Source organism: Camellia sinensis, chromosome 4, assembly GCF_055761805.1.
Source record: "Camellia sinensis isolate YWXY chromosome 4, ASM5576180v1, whole genome shotgun sequence".
Taxonomy (NCBI): domain Eukaryota; kingdom Viridiplantae; phylum Streptophyta; class Magnoliopsida; order Ericales; family Theaceae; genus Camellia; species Camellia sinensis.
In genome coordinates, this window is record NC_138964.1 from 144,800,090 (window position 1) to 144,824,858 (window position 24,769).

Below are 24,769 nucleotides of genomic sequence, written 5' to 3' on the forward strand. Positions count from 1 at the left end.
ATTTTGGTAATTATGTCACCCATAGGACTTATTGAAACATAAGAAAATAATGTGGACTAAATGGAACATAAGTAGATGAAAAGGGTATTTTGGTCTTCTTACCTTAAATAGGAACGTTCACATTGACGGTGTGAACATTCACATTGACGATGTGAACATTCACATTTGGGGTATTTTGGTAATTATGTCACCCATAGGACTTATTGAAACATAAGAAAATAATGTGGAGTAAATGGAACATAAGTAGATGAAAAGGGTATTTTGGTCTTCTTACCTCAAATAGAACCTAATGGAATAGTCAAAAAGAATATGGGTTGGATGGAATAAAGCTCTTAGAAAAAGGATTTATCAAAAAAGCTCCCATAAAACATCTTTTAACAATATTAATAATTTTTGATAATTCAAGAACTCAAATTTGTATTTAAAACAAAACAAAAGTATCGACAGTATATATAAAAAAACCTATATATTATAGCTTGTTTTAGTATCAATAGTAAGCTTCGATATTGATATGCGAAGATATCATCACATACTCAATAGATAGCATCTACAAAAAGAAACAAAAAAAAAATTAATTTAAAAAAAATATAATTAATTTCAAACTTAAAAAAATATAAAACATTTGATATTTATTTCAATAAATAAGATTATGACATATACATGAATCGAGTACCACACAATGTATCTTCCAACAGCTTCTCTAACTATTTTTAGACCTCGGGATAGTGTTTCCAAACCAGCCGCTTTTTCACCCCTAGGATAAAATATAATTTCCCTCATTTATGAGCAAAATGCATTTCTTCTTCTTTAAAAGATCATCCAAGAAAAAGTACATCATAAATGCTAGCAAATTTTTATAATAAAAAAAAAATTTGTTGAAAAAAAAACTCATACCTAGTAAGAAGGTCTTGAGCAAGTTTGATTAGTTGCTGCTCTGACTCAGGGAATATTACCCAATAAGCACAGACCACTTCCACAAATTTCCGAGTAGAAGCCTAACACAAAAAATAGTAGATAAGTAATGGTTATTGTGCAAAAAGTAACTACAGGATTTAAGAAAGTAAAACAAAAAATCTAACATGGGCACTTGCTACAAGAACTAACGAGTACATGCTTCAGGGAAAAAAAAAAAAAAATTTGACAGAACAACAGTTCCAGCTGGCTCCTATTTCTGAAATTATGTTCTTTTTGGTAATACAAGCACAGTTAGAAATTGAAACATAGTTCATCTTATTAAAATTGCACTAACGGCTAGGAGTGGTTTGATACGATACGATAATACAATTAAATTTAAATTTAATCCAAGAAGATACCCATATAAAAAACAAATATAATGTCATTTTGTGTTCACTTACCTCAGAAGCAGCAGAAAGCAGAAGGAACTGAGTCGGGGTAATTTCCTTATTTAAAAGGTCTATCATGATCCAATGAAGAATTGCTTACTTCTTTAGAATCAAGTTCAAGGTTGACAATGAATTGTTCTAACTTTTTGTCACGACCCAAACCCAGCCCTATGGGTTTAGCACCGTAACCGGCCAGTAATCCGAGATTACCGAAGGCCTGCAGAACAGTAACACAGTAAAACAGAGTACAGGGCCTGGCGGAAGCCAATACAGTAAATAAATAATGTCCATTGAGCTGTGACAGTCTGTATGCCAAAAAGATTTTTCATGCATTCACATATACAAGCAGTACAGTCTATACAAAATTTATAGTTACACAGTACAGGGACCTAATCCCTTGGTAACAGTACAGTTAATAGCTGACAGTCTATACAGTAATCAAACAGTGACCGGGAGGGGGAAACAGAGCACCCCAAAGCCATAGCATGGCAACTCGGAACCTCGCAGTGAGGCACAAAGGCTGGCTTAACAAAACTGGAGTCTAACCCGCGCTCCTAGCTCCGATCTGGTGGCTGAGCACCTACATATATATATAAACAGTGAGCTAAAGCCCAGTGAATAACATAATGCGTAAAGAGGTTAAGAATGAAATGTCCTTACAGTAATGAAAACAGTTCATTAAACAATACTTCAGTCTTTCAATCAGAACAGTTATTCAGTCATATGTGGTACATCTATTAGCATAGCAGTAAACAGTAGGTCTTAAAGACCAAACAGTAATGATGGCCATCAGTCAGTAAACAGTAGTGGTTCCGCGAGGGAACCGACAGAGATCTCTGTAACAGTAGCAGTAACAGTATACAACAGTTGCTAAGGATGTCACAATACATTTCGGAATATAGGACATACATTCAACAATTAACAATAAGTACTTCAGAAAGCAGTTTCGTTAAACAGTCAGAAAACATTCTCAGTTGAACATATCTTTACACAATTGTTACTCACAGTGTTTGGGCTACGGTGTGCTAGAGCGTGTCTCTCCAGTCGCCAACCCTACACAGTTCATAGGTTGAACACACACTAAGCTACACAGTTGGGAAATATCATAATTTAATCCCTAATGCCTCGGTGTGTTCTACATCTATCTCCTCAACAATATGCCTTAAACTAGGCCTAAGAATGCCTAGAATGGGATGAGGATGCAAAGATGTGATCAGAAAATAGTTTCAGAATTTTCAGAAAAACAGATTCCCGCTCGAGCTCAGGTTTACCCGCTCGAGCGGACATGTAACAAAGGTACACGCTCGAGCGTCAACTTTCCCGCTCGAGCGTACTGTAAAAGTACTGGATGGATGAAATCTTCGCTCGACGGACGCTCGACGCCCGCTCGAGCTTGAGACACATGACTCCGCTCGAGCTCCCAATCCTCCGCTCGAACGGACTGTAAAACAGTGCAGAGATACTGGATGCTCGGATTCCACGCTCGAGCGTCACTTCTCCCGCTCGAGCGGAAGTGCAGAATCTGGAAATTCCAGATTGCACCTCCAAGCTCAAAACCAAGTTCAAATGCATCAAAACCAATCCTCTTGGGCCCATTTTTCTGGAAAACCTTTATAAACACATAGAATAACATGGTTCAAAGCTCAATTTGAGGAATCAAAGCCCAAGGGTGTTTAGTTCGAACTCAATTTCAAATCAATTTCAAGAACAAGATGAACATGCAAACAAGCATGAATTCACACCAATTTAAAGCTTCAATTTGATGCTCTAAAGAGCCAATTATTTCCAAAACATGATGAAATCATGGCCTACACTCGAAACATGGATATGCATGCAACAATTTGCCATGAACTCAACTCAAAATCCAACAATTCAAACATGCATGCATGAATTATGCTCTATGTCAACATGTATGAACCAAAACATGGCTTAGCTCTACAATTTATCATGGACCATGCAAGACTTAGCTCAAACACAAGAATGAGAAGATGAAATCCTTACCTAGGTTCCTTGAATGCAAGTCTAGAGGTTCAATTTAGCAATCTACACTTTAATTACCAAGCAATTCTTCAAGTTTCCAAGCAATTCAAGGTGAAAAACCAATTTCTCTCCCTCTCTACTCTCTAGGTCGGCAAGGCTCAAGAAAAGAGTTGAGGGAATTATGTTATGATCAAGTGTAAGGCTCAATGTGTGAGATAGTGGCCCACTTAGTGGCAAGTTTGGTAAATAAGTCAAAGTTTGCAATTGATCAATGTTTAATATAATTTAATCATACCTAATCAGTTTTCAGATAAATATATCATAAATTCGCATTAATTATGAGGATCATAAAACATCAATCAATTCCGGATTCGGCCGCCGATAAGGCCTTCAATTAACAATTTAAACACAAAACACAAACAGAGCAAATAATCAATCAAACAGATAGAATACAATTTAATATACACACTCAGTCAATTCAGTTCTAGTTTTCAGTCAGTCAGTTCAGTACTTTAACCGGTCCAATTATCAATCATAATCAGTTCAGTTTAACGGTAATCAATGTTTATCGGTAATCAATCAGTCATTAATCGGTAAACAGTATGAGGGTTGTTACAGTCTCCCCTCCTTATAAAGAGTTTAGTCCTCTAAACTCGAGTTACCTTCATTCTGGAAGAAGATAGGGTTCAGTGGAAACAGTTCAGGATATCTTTTAGCCATGTCATCTTCCCTTTCCCAAGTGGCATACATGCCCCCATGGTTCTGCCAGTCAACTTTCACTAGCGGGATCTCTTTGTTTCTCAACTTCTTGATCCGTCTGTTTACAATCTGTATAGGCCGTTCCTCGTAAGTGTAGTCATCACTCAACACTACCCGAGTAGGCTCAATTACATGGAAGGGATCCCGAAGATAATCTCTTAACATCGAAATGTGGAAGACGTTATGCATGTGCTCCATTTCAGGAGGGAGCGCAACTTGATACGCCACCGGATTAATTTTCTCAATAATCTCATACGGTCCGACGTATCTCGGTGCTAACTTGCCTTTGACTCCAAAACGAGTCTGGCCCTTCATTGGTGTCACTTTCACAAAAATGTGATCACCCACTTCATACTCTCTGTCCCGTCTTCTGACGTCAGCATAACTCTTCTGTCGGCTCTGTGCAGTTTTCATTCTCTGTTGTATCAGTTTCACTTTCTCAGTCGTTTCATAAACAATCTCGGGCCCAAGCAAAGGCCCGTCTCCAACTTCTGCCCAGCAAATCGGAGATCTACATTTCCTGCCATACAATGCCTCGAAAGGCGCCATGCCAATACTCGAGTGATAGCTGTTGTTGTACGCGAATTCAACTAATGGCAGATGACTTTCCCAATCTCCCTGAAAATCAAGGACACACATTCTCAGTAAATCCTCCAGCGTTTGGATGGTCCTTTCTGACTGTCCATCTGTCTGAGGATGATAGGCACTACTCAGCCTCAATTCGGTACCCAGTGCAGTCTGTAGACTTTGCCAAAATCTCGATGTAAACTTCGAATCCCTGTCAGAAACAATAGACACAGGCACTCCATGCAGTCTCACAATTTCATCAATATAGATAACAGCCAATTTGTCCGCGTTATAGATTGCCTTGACAGGTAAGAAGTGAGCAGATTTGGTTAGTCTATCAACAATAACCCAAATTGAATCCATACCTTTTCTGGAGCGAGGTAACCCAACGATAAAATCCATTGTGATATGCTCCCATTTCCACTCTGGTATGGGTAGGGGTTGCAATAACTCGGCAGGTCGTTGATGTTCAGCTTTGACTTGTTGGCAATGAAGACATTTGGACACAAAGTCGGCAATTTTTTTCTTCATTCCCGGCCACCAGAAATTCTGTTTCAGATCTTGGTACATTTTCGTATTCCCCGGGTGGATAGACAATTTTGAATTGTGGCCCTCTTGCAGAACTCTTCTTTTCAGTTCAGTATCATTCGGTACACACAGTCTTTCTTGAAATTTCAGTACATTGTTCTCGAGTTTGAAATCCGGTCTCGGCTTAGACTCTCTTTCTTCGATGATCTTTTTCAAGAAGTCATCCTGTTGCTGTTTCTCTTTAATTTCTTCTATCAAGGCTGGTTGAGCAGAAATAGCGGCTAGCGTTCCACCTTGTTCTCTCAAAACAACTTCGATTTCAAATTTTTCAAGGTCACCAAGAAGTTCTTTCTGTCCGGTGAGCAAACAAGCTAAGTTGGCAATTGACTTTCGGCTCAATGCATCGGCAACAGTATTGGCTTTTCCCGGATGATACAGAATCTGTAGGTCGTAGTCTTTGATCAGTTCTAGCCATCTGCGCTGTCTCATATTTAGTTCCTTCTGTGTGAAGAAATATTTTAAGCTCTTGTGGTCGGTGTATACTTCACATGTCACCCCATACAGATAGTGACGCCAGATTTTCAGTGCAAATACTACGGCAGCAAGTTCCAGATCATGGGTCGGGTAGTTCTTTTCGTGCGGTCTCAACTGTCGGGAAGCATAAGCAATAACTCTCCCATTCTGCATTAACACACACCCTAAACCCTTATGAGAAGCGTCACTAAATACAGTATAACCATCCGTACCTGAAGGTAAGGTAAGAACTGGTGCAGTCATTAATCGAGTTTTCAACTCCTGGAAAGCAGATTCTCTTTGGTCAGTCCAGTCAAATGATACTCTTTTCTGGGTCAGTTGAGTCAACGGTAAAGCAATTTTAGAGAAATCTCTGACAAATCTTCTGTAATATCTAGCCAAACCCAAAAAGCTTCGGACTTCAGTCACGTTGGTTGGTCTAGGCCAGTTCACTACAGCTTCAATTTTCTGCGGATCAACAGAAATTCCATTTTTGCTAACAACATGCCCCAAAAACATAACATGGTCAAGCCAAAATTCACATTTAGACAGTTTAGCATACAGTTTCTGTTCTCTTAGGGTCTGCAGGGTAAGTCTCAGATGATGTTCATGTTGTTCTATACTCTTGGAGTAAATCAATATGTCATCAATAAATACTACAATAAAGTCATCAAGGTATGGTTTAAAAATTCTGTTCATGAGGTCCATAAATGCAACTGGTGCATTCGTGACTCCGAAAGGCATAACTAAAAATTCATAATGGCCATACCTCGTTCTAAAAGCAGTTTTATCTATGTCTTCCGGTTTAACCTTCAGTTGATGATACCCCGATCTGAGATCAATCTTAGAAAACACTTGTGCACCCTGTAACTGATCAAATAAATCATCAATGCGCGGTAATGGGTATTTATTTTTCACAGTTACCTTGTTCAATTCACGGTAATCAATGCACAGTCTCAGCGAGCCATCTTTCTTCTTTACAAACAAAACCGGTGCACCCTATGGCGAAGTACTGGGCCTGATAAACTTCTTGTCTAGCAGTTCTTGCAATTGCACTTTCAGCTCCTTCAGTTCAGTTGGGGCCATTCTGTAAGGAGCTTTCGATATCGGCTGTGTACCCGGAATCACATCGACGGTAAATTCAATCTCCCTGTCAATCAAATTCCCTGGCAGATCATCTGGAAATACATCTGGGAATTCCCTGACTATAGGAATACAATTCACATCAGTTTTAACACTATCATCAGTAGACACAGTCAGCACAGAACACAGATATCCTTTACACCCCTTTCTAATTAATTTAACGGCTTTCACTGACGAAATCAAATACGGATGAGGTACTACTCCACTTCCATTAAACACGAATTCAGGCAAACCAGGTGGGCGGAAAACAACTTGCTTGGTCACACAATCAATAGTGGCATGATATTTTTGTAACCAATCCATCCCCAATATTACATCAAAATTATCAACGTTCAATGGTAGTAAATCAATAAACAGATGCATATCCCCAACAATGATTTCACATGCGGGGTACATATAAGCACATGTCATGGATCCTCCTACGGGTGATGATACGGCTAGCAGATAGTTCATAGGTTCTAAGGGTCTATTCAATTTCCGTGAGAAAGCATGCGATACATAAGAATGTGTAGACCCCGAATCAATCAATACATATGCATTTTGTGTACAAATAGAGAGGATACCTGACACAACGATTTCAGTATTTTGCACGTCTCCCGGTACTAGGGCGAATACTCGGCCCTGCCTCATGGGCTCCTTCCCGGTAGCTTTGGGGTTAGGCTTGGGTGCTACAGTTGACGCTGCTGCCCTTGGCGTAGCTTTGCTACTAACTTGCGGAGCAGAGGGACAGTCTCTAACCATGTGGCCCACTTTGCCACATCTGTAACAGGCTCCAGATATTTTGTGACAAACCCCTTTGTGCTTGTTGCCACATACAGAGCAGGGTGGAATGAACCCACTCCCTTGACTGGGGTTAGTTGTCGACCCCGTATTCTGTTTCTTGTTGGCCGGGTTGTGCTTGGCTTTCTTGAATTTAAAACCTTGCCTCTTACTACGCCATTCCGACGTTGGTGTTTTAGTTTTCAGTGCTTCAATGTTTGACTCGGCCATCAATGCCCGGTCGAGAACACCCACAAAAGTCGGTAGTTTCAAAACATTTATTCGGTCAAGTATTGCAACATTAAGGCCACCCTCAAATTTTTTGGCCTTCTTGTAGTCAGTGTCCACCATGTGTGGTGCATATCTGGCAAGTTCAGTAAATTTTGTTTCATATTCCGCAACGGACATCGTACCCTGTCTCAGTTGTTCGAATTCAGTCACTTTCCTATCCCTGACACACTGTGGGAAGTACTTTTCAAAGAAGGACTCCTTGAACTGAGCCCAAGTCATAACAGTACTTGTATCGCGGATCAACATCCACCACCTTCTAGCTTCTTCCTGCAGGGTGAAGGTAGCTAACAATACTTTATTCACTTCGAAGCACGGAAACACTTCAAATAGTTTTTCTGTTTCCAGAACCCAAGCTTCAGCTTTTAACGGTTCAAGGCCTCCCTGAAAGGATGGCGGTTTCATTTTGCTGAACTTCTGGGTCAGAGCAATAATATCTCCATCATTCATATTCGCATTAGGTTCCGGCTGTACCGGAGGAAGAGGTGGGGGCTGTTGGTTCTGTTGTTGTTCAAGTCTAGCAGTTATCGGTTCCATCATTCTTTCCATTCTTGCCTCGGTAGAGGAGGATTCAGGTTCATTTGCATTGTCCATTTCACTATAAGCAGTTATAACAGTTTTAAACATAAGCAGTCATTTGTTTCGCAGTTTAACATGTTAGCATATATTCAGTCATAACATAACCACACACTTATCATGCTCATGAAATGTCCTAATCACTTTTCTAGGACACCCTATAGCTCATTTGGACACGTGTGTGCGGTATAACTCGTGGTTAAGTATCGCTCTGATACCACTCTGTCACGACCCAAACCCGGCCCTATGGGTTTAGCACCGTAACCGGCCAGTAATCCGAGATTACCGAAGGCCTGCAGAACAGTAACACAGTAAAACAGAGTACAGGGCCTGGCGGAAGCCAATACAGTAAATAAATAATGTCCATTGAGCTGTGACAGTCTGTATGCCAAAAAGATTTTTCATGCATTCACATATACAAGCAGTACAGTCTATACAAAATTTACAGTTACACAGTACAGAGACCTAATCCCTTGGTAACAGTACAGTTAATAGCTGACAGTCTATACAGTAATCAAACAGTGACCGGGGGGGGGGGAAACAGAGCACCCCAAAGCCATAGCATGGCAACTCGGAACCTCGCAGTGAGGCACAAAGGCTGGCTTGACAAAACTGGAGTCTAACCCGCGCTCCTAGCTCCGATCTGGTGGCTGAGCACCTACATATATATATATAAACAGTGAGCTAAAGCCCAGTGAATAACATAATGCGTAAAGAGGTTAAGAATGAAATGTCCTTACAGTAATGAAAACAGTTCATTAAACAATACTTCAGTCTTTCAATCAGAACAGTTATTCAGTCATATGTGGTACATCCATTAGCATAGCAGTAAACAGTAGGTCTTAAAGACCAAACAGTAATGATGGCCATCAGTCAGTAAACAGTAGTGGTTCCGCGAGGGAACCGACAGAGATCTCTGTAACAGTAGCAGTAACAGTATACAGCAGTTGCTAAGGATGCCACAATACATTTCGGAATATAGGACATACATTCAACAATTAACAATAAGTACTTCAGAAAGCAGTTTCGTTAAACAGTCAGAAAACATTCTCAGTTGAACATATCTTTACACAATTGTTACTCACAGTGTTCGGGCTACGGTGTGCTAGAGCGTGTCTCTCCAGTCGCCAACCCTACACAGTTCACAGATTGAACACACACTAAGCTACACAGTTGGGAAATATCATAATTTAATCCCTAATGCCTCGGTGTGTTCTACATCTATCTCCTCAACAATATGCCTTAAACTAGGCCTAAGAATGCCTAGAATGGGATGAGGATGCAAAGATGTGATCAGAAAATAGTTTCAAAATTTTCAAAAAAACAGATTCCCGCTCGAGCTCAGGTTTACCCGCTCGAGCGGACATGCAACAAAGGTACACGCTCGAGCGTCAACTTTCCCGCTCGAGCGTACTATAAAAGTACTGGATGGATGAAATCTTCGCTCGACGGACGCTCGACGCCCGCTCGAGCTTGAGACACATGACTCCGCTCGAGCTCCCAATCCTCCGCTCGAGCGAACTGTAAAACAGTGCAGAGATACTGGATGCTCGGATTCCACGCTCGAGCGTCACTTCCCCTGCTCGAGCGGAAGTGCAGAATCTGGAAATTCCAGATTGTACCTCCAAGCTCAAAACCAAGTTCAAATGCATCAAAACCAATCCTCTTGGGCCCATTTTTCTGGAAAACCTTTATAAACACATAGAATAACATGGTTCAAAGCTCAATTTGAGGAATCAAAGCCCAAGGGTATTTAGTTCGAACTCAATTTCAAATCAATTTCAAGAACAAGATGAACATGCAAACAAGCATGAATTCACACCAATTTAAAGCTTCAATTTGATGCTCTAAAGAGCCAATTATTTCCAAAACATGATGAAATCATGGCCTACACTCGAAACATGGACATGCATGCAACAATTTGCCATGAACTCAACTCAAAATCCAACAATTCAAACATGCATGCATGAATTATGCTCTATGTCAACATGTATGAACCAAAACATGGCTTAGCTCTACAATTTATCATGGACCATGCAAGACTTAGCTCAAACACAAGAATGAGAAGATGAAATCATTACCTAGGTTCCTTGAATGCAAGTCTAGAGGTTCAATTTAGCAATCTACACTTTAATTACCAAACAATTCTTCAAGTTTCCAAGCAATTCAAGGTGAAAAACCAATTTCTCTCCCTCTCTACTCTCTAGGTCGGCAAGGCTCAAGAAAAGGGTTGAGGGAATTATGTTATGATCAAGTGTAAGGCTCAATGTGTGAGATAGTGGCCCACTTAGTGGCAAGTTTGGTAAATAAGTCAAAGTTTGCAATTGATCAATGTTTAATCTAATTTAATCATACCTAATCAATTTTCAGATAAATATATCATAAATTCGCATTAATTATGAGGATCATAATACATCAATCAATTCCGGATTCGGCCGCCGATAAGGCCTTCAATTAACAATTTAAACACAAAACACAAACAGAGCAAATAATCAATCAAACAGATATAATACAATTTAATATACACACTCAGTCAATTCAGTTCCAGTTTTCAGTCAGTCAGTTCAGTACTTTAACCGGTCCAATTATCAGTCATAATCAGTTCAGTTTAACGGTAATCAATGTTTATCGGTAATCAATCAGTCATTAATCGGTAAATAGTATGAGGGTTGTTACACTTTTCAAGGAGTTTTTCCTTCAAGCTGTCAACCTGTCAATACATGGCCAAACTATCATGGTGTATGCATCAATACACCAGTCACAAGCACGGTTGTTAAATCTTTCTGAATATAATTGCATTCCAAATAATTTGAGTGAACAAACATAATTCTAATATTTAGCCCACAAACCTTGAAATTTGTAGAAAATAAAGTTTCCAACTTAATAATATGCAGAATTATATTTTTCACTTTTAATATTTAGCAATATTTATTAAGGCTATTTTGTAATACAATGGCGGACAGAATGACTAGATTCCTTAAAAGAATAAAACATGTAAAACAAGTAATAATGAAGTTTGATTGACAAAACTTAAAAATAGTTTTAACACAAATCGGGAAATCCAATTGCTTTAAGAAGCATTGTAGCCTCAGCACTCAACTGTATAGAGTTGTGGCAAATAAACAGTTACATTAGAGACACTTCAAAAACTAAGCCCAAATCCAAAACCAAAATACCAACTCCATAGGGTCCAGAAATGAGTATCAAAGGCACCTTGACCTTTTGAAGTATGACATCTGGAAAAAAAAAATTAAAAGCAATAGCTTAGTACAATAAAAACAGAATAATAAAAAATTATGATAGGATATAATACTAAGACAAAACAAAAACATTGGCCAATCATAACAAAAAAAAAAAAAAACTCCGGCTGCAAATTGAACTTACCTGAACAACTTTCTATAGAAATAAGTTTATTTGAAATGTCTTAAAAGTTTTCACATCATATCATATTTTAAATATCACTTCTACCACTTAAAGTGAAAGTTGACTCTTTGAAATATATAAAGACTTTATCACACATCTTAAGATAATTTGGTTTGAGATTTATAGCAACAAGTCTGCAAAACAATTTCAGAAGTAGGATGCAAATTATATCATATATGTTCTCCTCTATCTCAATTACATGCTTATTCAACAAATTGAAAGATTAAGGTATGCAAGAGGCGAAAATTAAAGACTTACCGTGTTTGATGATCGATCAGCAGCTTTTCTATTCCTATAAACAGAATAACCAATTATCTTACGACTAAACCAATTAATAATGCCAATTTCATATTAGCTTTTATTCCTCTAGGTGTGATCAACCTATTTGGAATTTAAACTTCGATAAGGAGTTCACTATCAACTCTGCCTGAAATCATTGGAGGAATAAGTATGATAAAGTTGATTGGCATAAGCTCATCTGGGGTCCTCATATGATACCTAGAGCTAGCTTCATTGTTTGGATAGCTTCTCATGAAAGATTGAATACTGATGATAGATTGAGTCTATTTGACTTGACCTCTACTTCAATCTGCCCTTTCTGTCAATATCCTGATGAGAGTCATTCCCATCTGTTCTTTAATTGTTTATTTTCTACTAGGATCTGGAATGCTCTCAAAGCCAAGTGCAATGTGAACTGGCCTGATCTTCACTCGCCTGATGTTATCAATTTTGCTACCAAAGAGACTAAGGGCAAATCTCTGAGATCAATTATCCTTAAATTGTCCTTGTTGTGCTCTGCGTATCATATATGGCTTGAAAGGAATAATAGAATCTTTAATAAAGAATACAAACCTGAAGAGGTGCTTATTAAATCTATTATTCAAATGATTAGAGGTAGACTTTTGTCTATTAACAATTTGCCAAGATCAACCGGTGATGGCTGGTTCATTGCTTAGTGGAATCTGCCTGAGTCTATTTTGAAGCCCCATATCATCAGGAATGGGAGGGCTGCTGAGTGATATGAGTTCAGTATAAAAGAGATGAGTGAAGGAAAGCAACAAAGTGTGTTTTTCTAATTGTTTGCTAATCTATGCAGCACCATAAGGAGCTACACAACAATTTGATGAGGGTTGAGTGAAGTAAGAAACACATTTAAAATGTCATACATTCAAATATTTGTGTGGACATTCTATGGGTTGAGTGGATTTAGGATTTATATGAGTGATTTTTATATGTTGGGTAAGGAAATTGCGATAGAGAGATGTGAGATTCTATATTGTGGGTCGAGTGTAGTGAGCCCATATACTGTGGGCTTTAGCCTGGTGCTGTTATGTGATTTGTACTACTTATTGTAGACACCCCATTTTTGACCACCCTTAAGACTTGGGCGCTACTGATGGTTTGCTCGATGATGAAAGGTGTGCAGGGCAAATGTTCAGTTTCTTCAGCAAGGAGAGAGGAAAATCCTTCAAAGCACTTTGTTTAGGGGTTTGGAGTTGAAGAAGAGAGGAAAGGAGAGGAGAAAACCAGTTTGGGAGAAGTTCGGCATGAATCCGGGTAGAAGCGAGTCGAGCAGCCCTCGCTGAATCGGGTTTATCTATCTGTACACTTGGATTTTAGTTATTAGGTCACCACCGTTGGAAAGAAGACTTCCGGGGCTTCATTTTGCACTCAAGAATCTCTTAAATCCGAGACCGGAGGGGAGAGATATGATTGGTTGAAGTTGGGCATCATCCCGGTTGGACCGAAACTGAGCAGCCTTCACTAAAACAAGCATAACTTTTTGTACAATTGGAATTTTGATGCAAGGCTGGTGCCATTGGAAAGCTTACTTCCGGGGCTTCAATTTTGACACAAGAATGACCTGAAAAGGAGTTCATATGAAGAAGTTATTCCCGTTTGAAGTTGGACCTGCAGGGTAGATTTTTCCTGCCGACCGGCCAAAACAAATGGCCGACCGACCAAATAGATGGCCGACCGGCCAAATAGATTGCCGACCGGCCAGAAAAGATGGCTGACCGACCAAGTTTGCTAGCCGATGACCTTCCGGAGTATTCTACAGATTGAATGGATGCCAGCTGTGGCAGCTGGAATGCACAGACCCTGCTCCCCATGCACGTGTGTGGCTGTTTTGCACCCTTTGCACACCCTTTGACCCCTTTTCTTGCACCCTTTGCTCAAGGCTTCTTGAGGAAGCCTTGACCCCTTGTCTTGGCTTCCCCAAGAAGCTTACCAGCTGTCCTAGCTTCTCCAATAAGCCTTGACCTCCCCTTAGACCCCTTTGACCCTTTGTAGCTTGTCTTAGAAGCTTAGTTTTGCCTATATAAGGGACCTCTCCTCCTCCATTGTTTTGGTTGGATATTTGGAACAAAAAACCAGAGATATATAGATATATCTGATATATACATACATATATCCCTTCATCTCTCACTATATCTCTCACATTCAACCATCAAACACCCTTGTTCTTGGCCCATTTCTTCATCAACTCATAGCACAAGGCATCCTTACTCCATTGCAGCAACTTGAGGCTGTTCTTTAGAGCTTAGGAGCACCTAAACTTGGTCCAAGAGGTGCTGGTTTGCTGGTCTTCAAGGGTGAGTCCTCCTCTTCCCTTTTCTAGTCTTTTCTTGCTTCATATCTAAGCCATAGTTGCTCGCATTTTTGGGCTCCGACCCAAACTGTAAATTATCATATTTTGAGGTCCTCTTCACGTTTGATCGAGGACCTCTTGCTGTTTGAGGACAGTAGCTAGCACTTCCTTCATTAGCCCTCTTTATGCCATAATTTTGCATAATATTTTTGGCCTACGTGTGATCTGTTTTGGAGCATGGTGTAAACTGTAGATAGGCTTATTTTGAGCCCCTCTTCAACATTGAAGAAGGGCTCATCACTGTTTGGGACCTCCGTGTGCCACTTGTCATTATATCCCTCATTGGTCCCCATTTTTGCATGATCTATTAGCATATTATGCTTCTGTTTTTGGTCATTTTACAGAACTTAAAACAGTCTTATTTTGACCCCATATTCATGTTTCATTAAGGGTCTTTGGCTGTTTGATGAATTTTTTGTATACTTTGTGTTTTGACCTCTTTTGGGCCCTATCTTGCATGGCATTTTGAGAATACTTGTGTACTGATTTAGGCTTGGCCATCAACTGTAAGTAGTCATATTTTTGGTCCCTCTTCAGTGTTGTAGAAGAGTCTTTTTCCGTTTGGGCTTTGAATCTACCACTTGCTTCATTGCCTCCCTTGCGGAGCCATTTTTGTATGATAATTTAGTCCCACTTGTGCTTACTGTTTGGCCATGCTTTGAACTGTAAAAATGCTTATTTTGGAGCTGCCTTACTTCTGTATTTTCATTCCATGTACCAATTATGCATGCTTTGTATAACTGTAAGCCATTTCATGTACCTAGTTTTGCATTTCGGGAGAAATTCCATGCATCGGGTGCCATTTCGCCTTGTTTCGGGGCTGTTTTCCCCCCTCATTTTGCTACTGATTTTTGCATGTTTGCATATCATATTCCATGTCTTTGCCATGTCTCATTAGAGTGGCATTTTGGTGCCTGAGGGTCGGTTCTCGGTTTGCGTGCACGCGTGCACGTATTTCGAGTTGTCTTGTTTTCATCTGATGGCCTCCTATGTGAGTGTGGCTGAGGCTCTCTCATGTTGGTGTAAGCCCATTCTTGCATTGTGTATGCCATGTTTCAATGCGTTGTGCATGTTATGTTGTTAGCATTGTGTGTGCCATGTAGTTGTATTGCATGTTTGTATGTTTGCTTGCATGCTTAGGTCGCATGTGCATTGTTGTGCATTGCCTCGCCTCTTGACCAATCATGATTGAGGTTGGGTCCCTTGTATGTTTTGTGTGCATTGCATTTGACATTGAAATGCATACTTGACTCTTTGGCCATCATGCATCGAAATGCGTGATTGATGGCCCGAGGGTCGAGGGCCATGCTCCCTTGAGTCCATTACATGATAGGGAGTGTGTCCATGCATACATTTGCCTAAAAATTCCATGCCATACACTGCTTGCCCTCTGTTGCTGTCAAAACTGTCTTCTGCAGGAAGTTTATGTCGATCGGCATCATTCAGTACCGGCCGGCAATCCTTCATGGGCCGAGGGCTTCATTAACTGCCGGTGGAAATTATGTATTGCCGGTGGGCATTTCCTTCAGCCGATGATATTCTGCAGTGTGCAAGGGACCTGCCCCGGAACTTTGGCATTTTTCAGAGAAGCAAGGCAGTAAAAACAGAGGCAGCAATGGTATGGTGCGGACTTTCCGGGCGAGACGGGTTCGAGCATGCATCATTCGCGCATCCCGAGGCAGGGGCCGTGGCCACTTCTCTTCTTGCATTTATTCTGATAATTAATTAGAAATTCTGTAATAATTTATTTGTTTATTATTCGTACTGTAATATTTATTCGGACCCTCCGAGTGAGGGCAATTGTGTAATAAGTGTGCGTGAGTGTGTGTATGTCTTCCAACCCCACGTCTTTCTTCCCTTTTGTTTACCAGCTTATGATGGTTAGTATTAGGACATGTTTAATTTAGCATACCTTATGCTATGCATGCGTGCATTCATCCGTTTGTTTTACATGCACCGGGCTCGGCGCATCATGCTAACTGCATCTGTATTTCAAATTCCAAACTGAATACATGTTGGTTATGCATTTTCACATGCCATGTTTAGGTTAGCCGAGCCTGTCTAGATTGCATTTTTGCATGCGATGCATTAGCCATTCTTAACATGAACTAGGACATGCATGTTTGCTAACTAGTTTATTATTTTGGCACAGAGTACGATGTAAGTATTTATGTTTTAGCATCCCGCATGCGTGTGAGTGTTGCCATGACAGTATGCTTGCCATGCGGCTAAATGCTTATGTGATAAATTGTTTGAATGCCTGTGGGTGAAGGTTAGATTGTTTGAGTTGGAGAAACTCGTTGGAATCCGTATTTTAACCTACTTACGAGTAACAAATTCCAAAGTGTTTTCTAAAACAAACGGATATGCAATGCTTATTTCCAAATTAGGCAATCTAGTCTATACTTGTTTGCTGCGCGCATAACATAGTAACGCTAGGCTAATAATTGGTTTAAGAACACATAACGTTTTCAAAAACGGATATCATGGTTAGTAGAGGCCGATCTTCGGATCGGGCGAGAGGGGATGCTCATAGCTGACCTTCCCCAATCGTACCCTAGCTCCCGAGCCGAGGCAACTCTGGTGATGACGGACATGTGGCCTTCGGCACCGAGTCAGGGTTTCCTAAATTCCCCATAAAAAAATATTTAGGTGGCGACTCTATATCTGGCAAAGCAGTCCATGTTTGGCACTTCTTTTCAAAAATCTGTTTCTCAAAACGATTTGCCGGATTTGGACTCTTTGGTTCAGATTAAGAACCGTGACAATTTGAGAGTCCGAGCTGTAGTGACCCCACAAATGAACAGAACGGGACTCACCCTCCCGGGGCGTTCGGGGACGTCTACACCTATTTCTTGGTAATACTTATTTCATACTTCATTATTGGTAGGTTATATTGATTACATCTAGCTTGCAAATGCATCCAGGAGATTACTACTACCATGTGTTGGATACACTTGTAAGACTGCTGCCAGTGAAGGCTGGTGACTTGGAGGAATCTTGGATGATTGTTGGCTTAGTGTGGTGGATTAGAGGTGGCTGCATCTTGCTCCTATCCAAAGGAATTGAGGCTTGGTGGTGGTAGCAGTTTGCGCCTTGTCATGCTCTCTGTCTTAGTTTATTGTATAGTTGTTACTTTTTGAACCATCTTTTGAAGACTGATGTAAATACTAGTTTATTAGTGTTATGGCCTACTCCTACGGGCTGTGTAGAAGACTCACTATGTTTTGGTTTTGAGATAGTAGATAGTGGGCTGTTGAACAAGTTTTTTAATATGTGCTGCTTTGATGAAGTTATGGTGGGTACAAGTGAAGCTATTTTTGTCAGACCGACTGCCAATGCTTGGATTACTGTTGTTCAGGACCCCTATTCTATTAGTATATGGCTGCTGAACATCTTAGCTCTACATATAATTATTATGGATTAGAACGGTTTTATAAATCAGTTGAGGGTAGGTTAGATAATTGTTAGTTTTTGTGTAACTCTTTATAGTTGTGGTCGGGCCTGGGCATGCCTCTTGTAATTTTGTATATTCTCTAGTTTTAATTTATGACTTATTCACCAAAAAAAAAAAAAAAGAACTCACAGGCCTAAATTCACCATACTTAAGCTCAAATGAGCAAAAGTTTGACAGCACAACAATTCACAATCAACTTGGCCGAAACCTTTTCAAGTAATTCACATCGGTACCTCCTACATTTTCATAATCTAATTGTTCAAAATAAATGGCTAATATGGTTTCACATGGATTATGTAATTAGGGAACAATTCAAAGTTAGAACAGTAACGAAGATAAAGATTTTAAAGAAAGCAAGAAATGTAATCTGGTTGTTGGAAAAATACACCATGAGGGCATAAACTCATTATCAATATCGTGCCAAGCTTCACGCACCTACTAACTAAGAATCTCAGAGTTCAGGGCTTTTATGAACTTACCTGAACAACTTTCTATAGAGAACAGGAGTTGTTCCTATAATTGAACTTCAGTATCTTGCTATAATCAATGTTCTTCATTATTCTTGTAATTTGATCATAAGAGCAGTTAAAATGTAAGTTCCAGAAAATTCAAGAAATAGCAAAGAACTTGCTCACAGCTAAATCATCGTACCTTAGACGTACTTCTCCACTTAAGCCATTGCAAAATTATAACAAAACAAAAATAATAATAATAAAACAAAAAAAAATAAAAAATAAAATGCACCATTAGCTATAAGTTTGATGCTTTGGTTTGCCTTTTAGATGTCGTCTTATTAGTCATTTGTTGCAAATTTGACGCAATCAAGAGCAGTCTTATACCTGAATCACTGTTGAAGGCTTGAAAATAAACTTGGTGAAAAACCTCCTGTTGGCACTAAATGAAAAGAATACCAAAGCCGAAGAAAAATTTTAAATCATCAGAAGTCTCCTTAAAGAGCTATAATATATATAGCTCAATATTATACAAATATAAGAAAAGGGACCAAAAACCTCACTAATGCTGTGTTTGGTTGGGGGATTTGAGCAGGGATTTGGAAAAGGAAATGGAAAAGGAAGGTGAATTGTGAATAAAACATACCTATATTTCACCTAGTTTCACACACCTTTTCCCTTTCTCTTTCCAAATCCCTCTCCAAATCCTCCAACCAAACACAGCGTAAATAATCCAAACTCTAATCTTAACTCTATAGCATGATATAATTAAAAAGACAAGCACGACAGTAACAATTTATCTGTAGTATCGATACACCAAGATTATTAGTTTTCAAGCTAGAATTTTAGAATTCTATGCATCCTAAGTTGAGTTAGTTTAGAAGTGCAATCCAACTAATTTAGTTGCTTGGAAACTACTATCTATTTTGGTAATATTAGTAGCAGAAGATGTTTACAAGCTTTGCCTATGCTCTTAATTATCATTTATAAAGAGGGCCCCTAATGGCCAAGGATCATCCTGTGCCCGCAAATCTCTCTGTATCCCTATCCCAAAACATTCACAACTATTGAATTATGTGAGAATCTCAAACAACAAGAATCTTGATGTATAACTCAACACCTATGAGTGTTTTGGGACAAGGGAACAGAGGATCCCACGTTGTCCCTTATTGTCATAAGACATTAGAGTTCTTGATTTTCTTGATGAATGACTTTGGACCTTTCCATTGATCCAATAGTGGCTCTCAATCAAGCCATTGAGTATATTATTTTTCCCAATCTTTATATCTCAAATCTTTAAAAGTGCTGACTTTATTCCCCCATTAAATTGTTTGTAGCCCTTTACATTAACAAAATCAATGCACAAATCAAGCTCTAATAGCTTCTTTTGTCTTTTTTCTTTTCCCTTTTTTTTTTCTCTAGATCTAAATTTAAATCTAAATCTATTTCCCTTTGTTGATAGACAATACTCGCTCCCTACGATTGCTCTAAAAACAAGTCTGCGGAGTGCGATGTCGAACTCCATAAAAGACAAAAGTGAAACTCTATAACACCAATCAATTTTAGGAGAGATAATAAAACTCGATCCAACACCCTTAATTTAACTATTTAATTCGCCACTTCATTGCAGGTTAGCCCGAAAGATCAAGAAGCAAAAATATATGCATCAATATCTTGGGTTTGACAAGTAAGCACATAACCAATCAACTCTTAAGCCCTAAAGCAACTTTTTCAAATTAAAAAGTTACCAGCTAAGAAAAATTCCAATCTATGGACCACAAATTTATATGAAGCTTCTTGGAACTCAATAATTCATACTCCTACCTTGAGCACCCAACAATTTCCAAACATGTGAATAACATTTGGCATAAATAGCATGGAAATAAACACCAGACACTTGTCACAAAAAACAGACATACAACAACATGGCAATGCAGATATGGAAAATTCTACAAGTAAGAAACCGAGACAGCAAGGGTACAAAAATCATAAATACATGTTTACACATATTCATATATATAGATTATTTACTTCTGATACATGTACATGACTTCATATATTTACAGAAACCTCAATGAGCATTTATACTGCAATAAACCAACACAGAAAGAAAGAGATATGGATGGAATTAAACCCAAACAAATATTGCCATCATGAAATTCCCAAAAAAAAATTCTATTCAAGCTGTAAGAACAAAGCTTCCCTTGCAATCAAAACCTTCATAACTTTGATTGAACAGTATCGCTTTGAAAAATCGGCGGGAAGAAAGAGAATTCGAAATAGAGATTGCAGACGGTGGTGCTCCCCTCAGCATCACTTGGTGAAATGGGAGACTGTTTTGCTCCCATTACTAGCTAAGGTCAGCAAATATAACTCAAAGTTCATCAAAATTCAAAAAAAAAAAAAAATGAAAAACAAAATAGTTGCAAAAATCAATTGAAAGTGAATACCATTTTCTCACAAATCAATCAGGTTGAGAGCGATCAAACCCTAAATTTCCTTCAAAAACGCAATGTAGGCGAACCCATTGATTCTTTCCAATATACCCACAATGTGAATAACCTACAAGATCCAATTTTTGCCTCCAAAATCGATAAACTCGCACCAGAGACGACTCTCTCTCTATATCTTCCTCGCTTTTCCTCGGGATTTTCTCTTTGAAAACGATCATGGAAATGGAAAATGAAGGTAATGATGGGGTTTAGAAACACATAGGAATTGTTACAAAGGCTTTAACCTCTAAGAGAAACCAAAAACAAACAAGAAAACCCTCTGTAACTTTTTCCCCTCATCAGCCCCAATTTTCTCTCTCTTTCTCTCTCTAGATTCTCTCTCTACGCTTCGGGAGTTCCTTTCTTCCTCGTTCTCTATCACGAAAACACTCGACACGAATGAACGAACGAACACGTCAAGGTGAGAGAGGTCGTTAATTTTTGTATTCTGGATTTGCCTCTGATGTTTTCCGTAACTGCGAGTGTTGCCATCAGGTGCTGCTGGTTTGCGATGGTGCAGTGGTGGTTGTGTGCTCTTGTACCGACGATAGTGGAAAGAGAGAGAGAGAGAGAGGGGGAGGAGGAGGAGGAGGGCGAGACAGAGATAGAGGCGTGATAGAGAAAGAATAAGAAGCATTTTTTTTTTTTTTTTGTCTATTAGCCACGACACAGCGAAGGCCATGGCAAAAAAAAAAATCTTTTTGCGATGGAAAAAAAGTATCTCAAAAAAATGGGTTGGGATCTCTAGAGTGATTTGGTGAAGTGATTCTCTAGAGTGATCCTTCACAGCCCGACACCTGTCCCACTAATGAAGCCAATGGCTGAGATCAATCCCAAAAAAAAAATTCTTTGTTTTACAGTTTGAACGCAAGAGGAGGAGAGAGAGAGAGAGAGAGGAAGAAAGGGAGAAGGGGCTGAGAAAGAACTTGAAGAACAGCTTGAGATTCAGCCTCGTGAGCAATTTTGAAAAAAAAAAAAAAAAAATCAGGTTTCAAAACATCATCAAAGATACATTCTTCTTTCTTTATTTTGATTGCAAATTTGAACCGATCAATTTCTTGAATCTGAACAGCAATGCTCTGAGAAAAACTCATTGATTGCTGATGATTATAGCTTTTAGAAGATAACCCATGATTTGAAGGCATCAATTTGTATTCTGCAACTGTCTTTGCTGTTGAAGAATGAAATAAGCATTTCCATTGATTAGAAATAGAGAAACAGAGATCAGAAGAAGTAGAAGAAAATTTAAATCTGAAATCTGATTTTTTTTTTTTCCTTTTTCAAAAGTTTTCTGAGATATCCATCTCAGATTTCATTGAAAATTTAAGATTTGAGGTAGAGATTAGAGAAGAAGCAAAGAGAGAGAGGAGTCGTGAAGATGTTGAGTGACTTTATTTTGTATTTATTTTTCTCACTCACTGCTAGTAGCAGTTGGGTAGTTGAAGTTTGAAGAATCAAAGTGTACCATAGAAACAAAACAAAGCATGGTCCTTCAAATCTGTGAGGAAGAAAGGAAAAAAAAACGCTGGGTCAGGAAGAGAAAAAAAAAAAAACAGAGCCTGGTCTTTGTTGTTGTTGTTTTTGGTTTTGGATTTGAATTTTTTTTTTTTAAAAAAAATATCAAACGACGTCGTTTTTTATCTCTTAATATCAACCATTGGATCTCACTGTAGAGAGATCACTCTAGAGAAGAAACTCTAGAGGATCCTCACGCCAAAAAAATAGGCTTTTACAACAGCTACTAATTTGCCATCGCAAAAACCATCCAACATATCCTTCCATCTTTTTGAGACAGGAATTGCCGTCGCAAAAAGAGACCATTGGCGACGGAGTATTAACCATTGCAAAAGAGTACTTTTTGTAACGATTAATATGTCGTCGCAAAAAGTTTTGTGTCATATACCCACTTTTCTAGTAGTGATACTCTTAAAACACTCATTAATAAAATCCTATTTAAATAACTGAAAACAACTAGAAAGTGGTTTTCAATTTATAGATAATAATAATAATAAAAAAAGTTGGCAATTACATTCGGCACAAGTAAAAAGTGTAAAAAAATCCAACCCACAGCCTTCAATATTGGAGACCATGGCATAGGTCACCTCAAGATTAGTCACTAGGTCCCTAAAAATCCAAACCAAAATTATTGATCAATTTCACTTTTTAAACACCCATTTAAAGGTCCAACCTCATCGACATCAACCATTTTTTAAACTCTCAATTAACACCCTACATGGTGTGTCCACCCACTAAGGTGGCAAACACAATGCATTATCTTTGAATACATTTCTTTCACAATCCAAACACCAATAGCCAAATAGGTATTCTAAATCTTTTCTCCATTACATTACATGACTCCGGCCTCGTTTGGAAATATACTTTTTTAGTAATTTTTTTATTTTTTAGTTAAAATATAATGTAAAAAAAACTAGTATGTTTGGAATGAATTTTTAACTTTTTACGAAAAGGTGTGCAAAAAGTAGAGAGAAAAGGGAATCTTTGACTTTTTGGTATGGGTTGTTGACTTTTTGATTTTTTTAATAACTTTTTGGCTAAAAAAGACACTTGCCAAACGATGTCTCAATCAAAGTGCTCCAAGAAAATGTTGGAATATGTCCTCAATCAAATTTGATTCTACATGGAACCCCAATAATATACAATTTATGTTGCTTGGACTCTTGATTTTTATGTTGCTTGGACTCTTGATTTTTATTAATTGTATATATTTGTCTCATATAAGAGTTTTATGTTCAGATTACGGCACCTTATGTATCAATAAAATGGAAGACAAGTACTAGAGTGGTCGAGTTTAGAAATAAGTCAAATATTAGACCATTTGGGCTCCTAACACCCACAAGAAATTTTTTATAAAAAATCTTATAGTGAAAAGTCAACTTTTCAAAATTTAGTTAGGTAAGAAATTATTTTGATATTTAATCTAAGATTTTCAAAAATCTTGAACCCCTTGAACCAATCTTGATTGGTTGGTGGAAAGAGTCTCACTTAAGCGGCACCATGTGTCACACCATGATTGGCATGTAGCACGTGTGAAGAGCACTCATGGAGAATGAATCAAGTAGGCTCTTTTTGCAAGTAACCATATTTTTATTTTCATGGATGGGAGACTTAGGGCTTGTCGGCAATGCTACTTTAAGCTTTGTTGATTGCATCAATTCAGGTAGGAAAATCCATTAATGGAGGGAGACAATGATGTTCCACCTGGGCCATGGTGGTTTTTTAGGGCTATTTTGTTTACTTCACCTCATAAATTTCCATCATTATCAAAATTGATCTGGAAATAGAAAATTTATATAAAATTTTATATTAGAATGGTGTGATAATGATCCTATTTTGTTTAGATTAATTATATTAGTAGTTCCTGCATTTTTCCTCTTGTGTTTTTTTTTATTCCTATAATTTTAATTTACTTGATTTTGACTATTAATTTTAAATTTTATGTCGATTTAGTCTAATTAATAAGAACGATTAAAATTTTTGAAGAAAATTAGTTACCGAGTTGGTTGATATTAATTCATTAAGTTGAACAAGTTTATAATTTTACTTATAAATACATAACACATTTCATTTGTATGCATATTTTCCATCCAAAAACATAAACAATTTTAATCAATTGAACCAAATTGAGATAAAATCAAAAATTCAAAGTTAAAATTGAATTAATTAAAATTAAAATAACCAAAATAATACAGGTAAAAGTATAAAGACTATCAATATAATTTACTATGCTTTTTATTATAATATATATATATATATATATAAGTCACATTCACGGGCTAAATTTGTTTTTAAAATAATAAGGCCAAAGCCGTTGCATC

General features: G+C 38.3%; 3 long non-coding RNA genes across 3 annotated transcripts; all 3 read right to left on the minus strand.

Moving 5' to 3' along the window:
- Positions 1-370: 370 nt before the first annotated feature.
- LOC145789568 (uncharacterized) lies at positions 371-1,511 on the minus strand. The gene is made up of 2 exons (XR_014327619.1): positions 1,356-1,511; positions 371-995 (listed from the first exon to the last, which is right to left on the minus strand). It is a non-coding gene; the product is annotated as an uncharacterized LOC145789568 (long non-coding RNA).
- A 9,621-nt stretch (positions 1,512-11,132) lies between these two features.
- LOC145789570 (uncharacterized) lies at positions 11,133-18,574 on the minus strand. The gene is made up of 3 exons (XR_014327622.1): positions 18,469-18,574; positions 11,557-11,692; positions 11,133-11,166 (listed from the first exon to the last, which is right to left on the minus strand). It is a non-coding gene; the product is annotated as an uncharacterized LOC145789570 (long non-coding RNA).
- A 1,155-nt stretch (positions 18,575-19,729) lies between these two features.
- Positions 19,730-21,561, minus strand: LOC145789569 (uncharacterized). Its single transcript, XR_014327620.1, has 2 exons — positions 20,892-21,561; positions 19,730-20,795 (listed from the first exon to the last, which is right to left on the minus strand). It is a non-coding gene; the product is annotated as an uncharacterized LOC145789569 (long non-coding RNA).
- Between the last annotated feature and the right edge of the window lie 3,208 nt (positions 21,562-24,769).